Source organism: Peromyscus californicus, unplaced genomic scaffold (assembly GCF_007827085.1).
Source record: "Peromyscus californicus insignis strain IS unplaced genomic scaffold, ASM782708v3 Scaffold_5__1_contigs__length_169319896, whole genome shotgun sequence".
NCBI classification, from domain to species: Eukaryota; Metazoa; Chordata; class Mammalia; order Rodentia; family Cricetidae; genus Peromyscus; species Peromyscus californicus.
In genome coordinates, this window is record NW_026294573.1 from 28,954,845 (window position 1) to 28,965,423 (window position 10,579).

The following is a 10,579-nucleotide window of genomic DNA, read 5'->3' on the forward strand; positions in this document are numbered from 1 at the left end:
CTCCAGTCCGTCCTTACCTCCCAGGGTTCCACAGGCTCCCAACACAGCACCACCAGCTAGGGGCCAAATGTTCAAACACATGAGCCTGGGTGGGCGGCGGCGGGGTGGGGTGGGGGGGAACGACATGTCAGGTTCTAACCATAATAAGGGGGAACCAGTAGAAGGGTTGTACCAGTGCTTCCTGCTGGGCTGGCCTCTGTAGCAGGATGTTCACAGGAAGAAAGTCTCCCTGGCTGTGAACGTCTCCACCTCCAGCAGTCACCCGGCCCTGGCCCCAGGAGCAGTCAGTTGATGTTGCTGAACAGACAACAGATCTGTCACTGGGCAAGTCCCTGAGCCAGCACAGCTGTCAGCAGGGAGGAGTGGCCAGGTAGCATGGCCATGGCAAGTTTGCCCTTGAATGTGACAGGCATAAACGGAGACCTTAAAATTTGTGGCTCTTCTCCCTGAGTGATGGGTGGGGAGCTGGGTTCCCCAGGCTCTGTTCCACCCCTTGCTGCCTGGGGAGGTGAGTCTGACTCAAGAGGTGTGGGGTAGAGGGCAACATGTGCCCTTCACATGCCTTAGGGGCCTCTCTTGTTAGTGGACAAGGCTGGCCACGACAGGGGCTGGCAGGTTGGAGCTACACCTCTAGACTGCCCCAGACAGTCCCTTCCACCACTTGACAAGCAGTGACAGGACACAGCTCTTCCAGCTCTTCCTTCTTCACTCCTTCCAGTACAGTGGTACAATCCATCTAGCAAATATTGGTGGAATCCCCACCATTTGCAGGCATGAACTGGGTGCCGGAGAAAGAACAGCGGATGGGTCCTCTGAGATCTCTGCCCTATGGGATGCGGGGGGGGGGGGGGGGGGGGACAGAAGCTGACAAACGCAATAAAGGAACAAAAGTTTCAGGGAGTTAGAGCGTGACCGAGAGAGTTCAAGAACGCGCCCCTGAAGCGGTGACAGCGCAGTGCTTGTCCTGTGTGTTTCAGAGCAAAGGCGGGATAGGTCTGGGGAAGCGGAGATGTAAAGGCGGGGTGGTGGCGGTGAGGAGTGCAGCAGGTCTTCTGACTGGAGTGGAGTGAGGGGGGGTGGGCGTGACGCCAGAGGGAGCTGAGTAGGCGGGCCTGCCTGGGGCTAGGGTTCGTCCCACCTCTGGGAGGATGGAGAGCTGCTGGGGAGAAGATTGCCCACCCTGCTTTAGGTTTTGAGATGGCTTTGTCAGAGCAGATGTTTCCCAGCCACCAACACATACCCTGGGCCTGGAAAACTCAATACCACTTTCCCTGGGGCCATGTTGGCCAGATAGAATACATCCAGTCTAAGATGATTTTAAACGTGAAGTTTTGTGGTAGTGTCATTACCCACAGACCCATCCTCGCAAATGCTCCTTTTTGAGACATGTGAACAAAATCCAGTCCTGTCCAGGGGTCCAGGGCCTTGGGGAAAGGTGGCACCATCACAGACCCTCCTGAGCCCAGGCATGGCCATCACTGCAGATCGTGAATGTGAGGCGAGACGGGAAGTGGGATAAAGGAACCTTCAACGCCTGGCCCCATTGGCCCAGAGGAGTACTAACAGATCGGCTTTGGGGGTGGATGCTTCCTGAGGTTTGAACAGCAAACACGTGGGTAGGTGAGACAACAGTTAGTAGGATTTGTGGAATCAGAGATGGGTATGTTACCTATAAAAGGGAGAAGTGCTAGCTAGAGCTGAGAAAGGAAGGGGAGACTAAAACTGTGAGGCATGTGTGTTAGAATACGATAGTGGAGATCAGAAGAAATGGTATGGACTTTTCTGCTTAATCCCTGCGATAACTTCCCCCGTCTCTGGGTTGCCCCCTGCATCTGGTCCAGAGGTCAAGATGTAACCTCAAAGTTCCATTGATGATGGATTAGTCCTTTAAATCACTTCTGTGCAAGGAAGTCACTCTGGAGACGAAGCTGGGCTGGGTCTTGGCATGGAGATAGCGCCAGGTTGGAAGGCAATGAGGTTTCCAAAGATGCTTGTAGAGAGATTGGGATGTGCAGAGGCCAGTCCACAGAGCATCTCCTCCATCTCCTGTTGGGATGGCCAGGCAGGGAGTCTAGATGTAAAAGCTAGTGAGCAGGAGGGGCCAACTAAGTCTGTAGGAGAGCTCGGGTCCAAAAGACTACTGAAGACTACACACACGCACACACACACACACACACACACACACACACACACACACACACACACGAGAACTGTGTGGGAGTTTAGCATGTCCACCATCACTGTCCACTGTTGTTTACGGAAGGATTTAGGCCAAGTCACGTGGCTAGAGGCACATACACATCTAAATTGCAGCTGGCCACCCAGGTCTCCTACGCAAACTTGGGTTGATTTGCTCCAATTGTTTGCTTGACGGAAGACAGTGCGTGCAGCGAGCACTAAGCACCCCACGGAAGGCTTATTGGCTTTAGACTTGCAGTCCGGCTCTGTGATAAGCAGGTGGTGGAATGCAATGGCCTGTGGGACTTGCTAGCACACAGGTATGCACACTCAGAGACACAAGCCCGGGCAGTACATGTTGCCTTTTGCCCACACAAGCCTTTGCCACCAGGGAAACAGTGTTTATCATACCCCAAAGAAATCGAGGGTCTTGAGACTAGTGTTACTGTCCCAGGGCCCGAACATTTCACACCCCAGGGTCCCTCAAACAGAACCACATGTGCTGAGCTGTGCATATATCCACTTTGACAGGCTTTTGAAATAGCGAATTATTGAAAATTTGAAATTAGAGAGGTTTGATATATAACACCCCAATTTTTATTACCCTTAAAAAATGAGACGAGGCCTGGAGAGATGGCTTAGTGGTTAAGAGTACTGGCTACTCTTCCAGAGGTCCTGTGTTCAATTCCCAGCAACCATATGGTGGCTCACAACCATCTGTAATGAGGTCTGGTGACCTCTTCTGGCCTGAAGACAGAACACTATATACATAATAAATAATTTTAAAAAATGAGACAGTCTTCACAAAAGGCCAGAGTTGAATAGCGATCTCCCTCTGCAGCTCTGATGAGCCCTACTCCCCACCACTCCCAACTGCTCACCCCACTGATGCTCTTGGTGCATGATTTTACACCTCCAGTAGTGACACCAGCGAAGGAGGAAAGGACGTTTATTGTTGCTTTGAAGTTTAGAAAACCGAGGCCCAGAGGGCTCAGGGCACTTGTCCCAGGTCACAGGCTAGGAGAGGCACAAGAGTAGATCATTCCACCATCCTGTCTCTTACCTCTACATGAATAGCCCTTGTTTTATTTTATTTGACCTCTCTTAAGGTTATTATTGCTGTGATGAAACACCATGACCAAACCAGCTTGGGGAGGAAAGGGTTTATTTGGCTTACACTTCCATATCACTGTTCATCATCAAAAAAAGTCAGGGCAGGAACTCAAGCAGAGCAGGATCCTGATGCAGGAGGCAGGAGCTGATGCAGAGGCCATGGAAGGGTGCTGCTTACTGGCTTGCTCTTCATGGCTTGTTCAGTCTGCTTTCTTATAGAACCCAGCACCACCAGCCCAGGGGTGACCCTACCCATAATGGGCTAGGCTCTCCCCCTTGACCATTCATTAAGAAAATGCTCTACAGGCCTGCCTATAGCCAGATTTTACAAAGGCATTTTTCTCAGCTGAGGCTCCCTCCACTCTGATAACTCTAGCTTGTGTCAAGTTGACGTACACTAGCCAGCACAACCTAGTAACCTGGCTAGATAAGAGTCTGTTTCTCAGCCTCCTTGCAGTTAGATGGGGCTTCGTGATTAAATTTTGCGAATGATTAAGTTGGTAAAAGTGTTACAAGGACCATTTTTTTTAAAGTATCATTAAAACGAGGGGTCTGTCCTTTGTTCTTGTCCTCATTCCTCATGCCTGGAATGCAGTCGTAATGGCTGGCGCTCTTTCCGCATATTGGGCCACAAGGAGACCCTGAAGGTAGAAGCTGTGCTTGTCAAAACAGAATAAGAAGAGTTGGGTTTCCTGATGAATATATGTATCTGCAATATCAACCCTGGCTCACATCCTAAAAGGCTTCTTTTATGATCATCAGGAAAGCACAGATGTGTAAATCAGGTCTAAATCTCTGCAGCAGATGCAGCCTTGAGGCAGGGTTCACACTTAGTCTTCCTGGGGCTAACAGAGCCCAGGCACATATTTATTCCTCTGTCTAGCCTTTTTTTTTTTTTTTTTCAGGGTTGCAATGGCAGCGAATCTCAGAGTTATTCCTTGCCTGGCCACAACACTCCTCCTTGGCAAGAACAAATGAGCCACATGCCTGCCTGGGCTATTGAGCCAGCCCATCTTCTAGTCCACCCAAACTACAGCACTGACCCAAACCAGGACAATTTGGGAGCCCTTGGCATGGGGTCCAAAGGTCCTGTGTCACCTCGCTGTACAGTGGACTCTGGGTTTTGGTTCTGGGATGCCCTCCAAGGCCAAATGACAGATTAACCATGGCTGCAATAATGACCAAATGCAGGACACCTTCAAGCAGATCCCAACAGTCCGCTGAGGCTGCTGCCAGCTGCCGGTGTTTTAACTCATGTAGGGTGTTCCCGTAGTTGACAAGCGTCCTTTTAGTTCAAAGTAATGGATCACTCTTGTTTAAGTGGTTAGGATGATCAATTTTGCTGTTGGCACAAGGAAACCCACACAAGCAGATATTGAGATCTCTCTGGGGGCCGTGAATGGATCTAGCCTTCTGGCTGGAAAATTCTCCAGATTTGCGCTCAACTGCCTCCAATCTGAAAAACAATGATGACGAAATTAACAGCATCACTTGCAGACACTATGACATCTTTCTTCCTGATTTGTCCTCTTCCAAGCATGACTTAAGACGCCTCTGTTTCCCACACTTACAGTCACTCTGGTATCACGCCTCTCCAGGCCGCTGTCTCTGGGGACTGCTCTGGTTTTAAAGTCACCAGGTACATCCTTCCGCTAGCCCTATGGTGATTTTTACCTTTGGTCATGCTATTGGGCCACTCTCTAGATCAGTGGTTCTCAACCTTCCTAAATCTGTGACTTTAATACAGCTCCTCATGCTGTGGTGACCCCCAACCATAAAATTATTTTTGTTGCTACTTCATAACTATAATTTGCTACTGTTATAAACCACAATGTAAATATCTGATAAGCAGATGATGGTCTTAGGTGACCTTGTGAAAGAGTCATTTGACCCTCCTAAAGGGGTCACAGCCCACAGATTGAGAACCACTGCTCTAGAGTCTGATGCTATTAGCCACTCCCTTCTTGACTTTCTGACAAAAGGATTTGTGGTTTTCTCTTGTCTCTCAGGTGAACTGGTCTCTGTCTGAATCCTGGCTCTGCAGAGGTCCATCTTTGGTCCCCTGCTCATCTCTCTCCCTTCTTCTTTTTCTTCCTCTCTTCTCTGGCTGTACTCACTGGCCCAAGAGCCACCTCCTTGGGTACCTATATTTATCTGACAGATGCCTTCTAGGTCAACTTCCTCCATCTATGAACATCCTCCTTTGAAATGGAGATTCGGTGACAGGAAGTCTACCTGGGATGCTCCTGTATTCAAGGGAGTGGAAGGACCAGCATTGCTCAGAGCTCGGTTCTCGGTGTTACAGTAGCCATAAAGGCTTCGGTTGGCCCTGAAGGGCCCCTTTGGACCTGGGATGGCCATTCAGTGTTATCTCGAAGGGTGCAAAGGCTCTGGGCTTTTCTGCTCTTGGAGTACAGGTTACTGGGTACGAGCTGCTCCAGGGGAGCCAGCGTCACCTAGGGTGATGGAGAATCCTTCTCCCAAAGGCAGCTTCACTTCTAAGATCTGCCCAACTAGAGCTGCTGGGAGACCATGCTGGCTGAGGGTTTGGCGCTGATGGGGAACTCTGGGTACCCTGTAGTACCCACAGTTCAATCTCCAGTTGGAAAATACAGTATTGCTGCAGGTCAGTGGCATGGCTAGACTTCTTCTATCACGGCCCACTGTTTGCCCTGTGGCTCTGGAACCGTCTCTGTGCTCCACTTAGCCTGAGCTTCTGGTAACTGTGCTAATTAATTCTACTCTGTTCCTGGGGCCTGCCCACTCTGGGGTGTCACTGTGCTGGGCATGGGCTGCTTGCCACGACTTGCTAGAACAGCTCTTGGGCATGACATCAACCTGCTAAGTCCAGGTATCCCCAGCGAACCGAAGGTACAGTGGGCAACATGGAGTCCAGCAGGGCTCCAGAGGGCCACACTCATCAACTTGGAAATCTCCTTGTCACCACACAGTCAGGTGGAGGGAGAAACTAGATACTAGGGGGTTGGAGTAGACAGATATGAGCCTAGAAGCCTGGGGTGGGAGTCCATATGATAGGCTGTTGCATACAGTGTCCCCCACCCCATGTAACCCCTACAAGATCCCTGGAGAGACTACTTCTTCACTGCAGGAGTGAGCCTGCATCCCTCATGACTCAGCCAAATGAGAATCACACTCAGAGCTTGTGCCTTCTGTGTACATAAGTGCACTTGTGACCCTCGTGCACAAGTACATGATCAGAGCCTCTGATCATGTGCCTTCTGTGTGCATAAGTGCACTTGTGACCCTCATGCACAAGTACATGATCAGAACCTCTGGTCATGTGCCTTCTGTGTGCATAAGTGCACTTGTGACCCTCGTGCACAAACACATGATCAGAACCTCTGGTCCTCCCCCTCGCTGACACATGCAGCAGCCCATTCACTTTCTCACCATACACAATCACAGACAGAACACAGACACAGACAGACACACAGACACAGGCACAGACACAGACAGACAGACAGACACACAGACACAGGCACAGACACAGACAGACAGACAGACAGACAGACACAGGCACAGGCACAGGCACAGGCACAGACACAGACACAGATACACAGACACACACAGACACACACAGACACAGACAGATGGACATAGGCACAGACACAGACACAGTCAGACACACACAGACAGACAGACACAGACACAGACAGACAGACACAGACACAGGCACAGACAGACAGGGACACAAAGAGACAAAGACACAGACACAGTCAGACACACAGACATGGACAGACACAAATAGTACTAACCCACACCTGTGAGTCTGTGTCCATACCCATAGCCCTATCTGTCCATGCTCAGGAAAGAGGAAGCTCACTTCCTTTTGAAACACACACACACACACACACACACACACACACACACACACACACACTCACAAGGATGCACATGTGGGCACTCTCACAGGCTGGTGTGAACACCTGTGCACAGCCATTTGGAGACCCTGGGTAAGGTTGTTAAAATAGCATTGTGGGCAGTTGACAAGGCAGTCCTGCTGGAGGGCAGAAGAACCTCGGCTGAGGGCTGTACCTGCCTCAGGAAGAAGGGGCTAGCTTTTCCTCTTTCTTCTCTTTGGGGGCTGGCCTTCTGAAGCAGTAAGTATTCCTTCCCTGGTTCCCCAGAGACTAGGCTGTTCTCTAAATACCAAGGCAGCCAATGGAGGCTTCAAAAGGTCATCGCCAAGCATTGAGAGGCTGGTATTTAGCTGAGAAGTGGCTCCTGGAGGCAGAACCTCAGGCCTCAGCGGGATGCCTTTGTTAGTAGCTCCTTTGCTGCCTGGGTCCTTGGGGTAGAGTCCAGAGGACTATGGCGGGCACCGACTGGGAGGAGCAGCCATCCCTGTCCTGCAGGCCAGCCAGAACTGTCCCTCAAGCTGGAGGCACAACTTCCAGAGCAGGAGGAGGGGCCGCTGGAACCCTGGCTGGCTCTGAATGGGAAAGAGCAGCCTTGCAGGGGCTGCAGAAGGGGCCCAAGGGAGTGACCCATGTTTCCTTGGGGAATAAATGTGAGGAGTTGGGCTTCAGATGCCACCCAGGCCGCCAGGAGCCTGACAGGAGCCAAAGGCCATCCTTTTTGTTTCCAAACCTGGGCAGAGGTTTCTGAGACAGGTTGGCAATCCCTTCCTTAGGGGCACACTTCTCTCCTTCATGCACTGGTAGCCAAGATGTTACACACACACTCACAAGGACGCACATGTGGGCACTCTCACAGGCTGGTGTGAACACCTGTGCACAGCCATTTGGAGACCCTGCAGGCACACTGCAGGCACACAGACAGACAAACTGATGACTCACCAGCCTGACGGATCCCTCAGAGGTCTTTCTTTGGGGGCAGTGCCTTGCTGGGCTATGTGAGCTGGAGAATGCAATCTTGAGGGCAGGGTGCCTGCAGGAGCCACAGCGGTGAGTGCTCCCAGTTGGCGCAATTCTTTAGGATGAGAAAACAGAGCAGTTCACTTATCGCCTGAGAGAATGGGGCAGAGGCACCAGCAGAGAGTCAGGGTTAACGTGGGCTGGGTATGTGGCTGTTCTTCATCTGTCTGTACCGTCCTCTGACCCCCAGGGGCTCCTCTGCCTCTGCCTTTTTTGTGACCACTGGGTACACGGGCTAGGAAAATAGAAGGCAGGAGCAAATAGGGGTTGGAGGCATGCTGCTAATCCCCCCCCCCCTTGCCCCGCTGCCTGGTTACAGTCATCGATCCTCTGTCTAGAGGCCCCTCCATTACAGCCATGCACGCAGTGCTGTTTCTTCCTCCTGGTTCAGCCAGAGTGCTGGGGTGTTGAGATGGTTAGCTAGGGAGGAGGGGAGAAGGAGAACACTGGGGAGAGTATATGCTACTGTCTGCTTCTAGCTTGGGGTCTCCACGAAGAGGGAAAGCTGGGTAGATGATGGAGAAGGGTCATAAAAAGAACTCACGAAGGCAGGTGTGGTGGTGCACACCTGCAGTTCCCAGCACTTGGGAGGCTGAGGCAGGAGGAGTGCCATAAGTTCGAGGTTAGCCTAGATTGTCCACAGTTAAGTTCCAGACCAGCCAGCCTTCTGTGTAGTGTCTCAAAACAAAACAACAAAACCAACCAACAGCAGCAGCAATAGAAGACGCTTCTGACCACGAAGTGGATGAAACTCTCAAAGTGAGGAAAAACCTGGGGTGACTGGGCCCCACGCCTTTGACCATGTGACTCCCATTCCTGGGACCCCCAGTCCTAGGTGCTGCCAGGGGCAGGGAGGTGGAAGAGTGTCAGGGAGAAGCAGGCCCGTAGTAGCTATGCCTAGGGCTGATGTTGTTTTTCTGGGTCCTGTAAGACATCCAAGGAGAGGTGCCGCGCAGGACCCGTAGGTTTTTTTTCCTCTTTATACCCCCACTGGTGACGTATAATGCAATCAGATGACATTTCAATATTCATATCATAGAAAAGCACGCAGCTGCAAGTGTGAGACTCGTGGGCTGGGGACCACATGCTGCACCTTCATGGAGCTGTAGGATCTCGGAGTGGCAAAGGACATTGGGGGCATCCTCGGTGGAGGGTCCATCCTCACCTCACCATCTTGGTCCGCACTAGTGATGGGCAGTCATCCTTCCTACAGGAGAAGGAAAGTCTCTATCCACACTCCGGGAGTCTCCACCTGTTCTTAGCTTTAGCTCCAGAAGCATCAAGGACGTGGCCTCTCTTGATGTTCCCAGAGCTTCAGCAAGTAGCTCTCTTCTCTGCTTAAGATGATATTAGAGAGACCCCAGGAAGAAGGTAGGTTCCCACATGAAGAACAATATCTGCACATTGGTACTTGTCCTGGGGGACTAGACTGTCCCCGAATTGGAGTGTGTGCTAGGATTACAGGCAGGTACCGCCACACGTGACTTTTTATATTTTATTTTTCGGTGGTACTAGGGATTGAAACCAGGGTTTTCTGTGGGGCAGTCAAACACTCCCTCAGCTGTAGCCCCAGCCTTTCTGCTTACGAATACTAGGGCTCTAGGCCAGGATGCCGCCATCTTTTGACTAGAACCCTGACACAGCGTATAGTAGTGTTCCGGTTCCTACCTCGTCCTCAGAGCTCAGTCATTCCTCACAGCAGTGCTCTGCTCCAGGGAGGCCAGCTCTTTGCAGAGGTCATCAGAGATCATCATAGAGGGACATCAGGCCATCTTGTGTCCCACTCGTCCATCAGATGTAGCTGAACCTGGGGCAGATCTGGACATCTAGTTTTTTGTCAATGGGAGCCTGGTCTTGGGGAAAGGGACACATTATGTGTGTGTGTGTGTGTGTGTGTGTGTGTGTGTGTGTGTGTGTGTGTGTGATGTTTCCTATGTGTGTGTGAGTGTGCATGGCCCATAGAGCCAGGATGATCAAGGAGAGACTCCTGTCCCTAGAGTCCCCCAGGGACACTTCCCAAGAGCCTGTCTCCTGCTGTGGCCCTCCCACTCCAGAGAACAAAGCGCTTTCCAGTTGACTGCCGCCTGTGTTAGCTGAGACAAGGGTTGTACATCTCAATTTTTATCACATGAAAATGAAATCAAAGATGCGGGGACAGACCCGGGAGAGACAAGAGTGGGGGGATGAATGCTCTCTGCTCTAGAGAGCCCCTCGTCCCCCGCTGCACCTCCCACCAGAGCCACCTCTGTTGAGACAGCAGCATTCTCTTTGGGGAGCCTTCAAAGAGGGTGGCATTTACATTCTGAAACACAGGGAGAGTTAAATGCGACAGCGGTAGGAAAAGCAGCTTGGAAGGAAGCGTGTGGTGGGCTGCCAGCTCACGCGGCCCC

At 51.5% G+C, this 10,579-nt stretch overlaps 1 long non-coding RNA gene across 2 annotated transcripts; it reads right to left on the minus strand.

The window, feature by feature from the left end:
• Positions 1-4,174: 4,174 nt before the first annotated feature.
• LOC128096757 (uncharacterized) lies at positions 4,175-10,255 on the minus strand. Of its 2 annotated transcripts, XR_008213739.1 has the most exons (3): positions 9,858-10,255; positions 8,112-9,396; positions 4,175-4,747 (listed from the first exon to the last, which is right to left on the minus strand). It is a non-coding gene; the product is annotated as an uncharacterized LOC128096757 (long non-coding RNA). The 2 variants fall into 2 exon arrangements; XR_008213738.1 differs by lacking the exon at positions 9,858-10,255 and having other exon boundaries at positions 8,112-9,843.
• Positions 10,256-10,579: the final 324 nt, after the last annotated feature.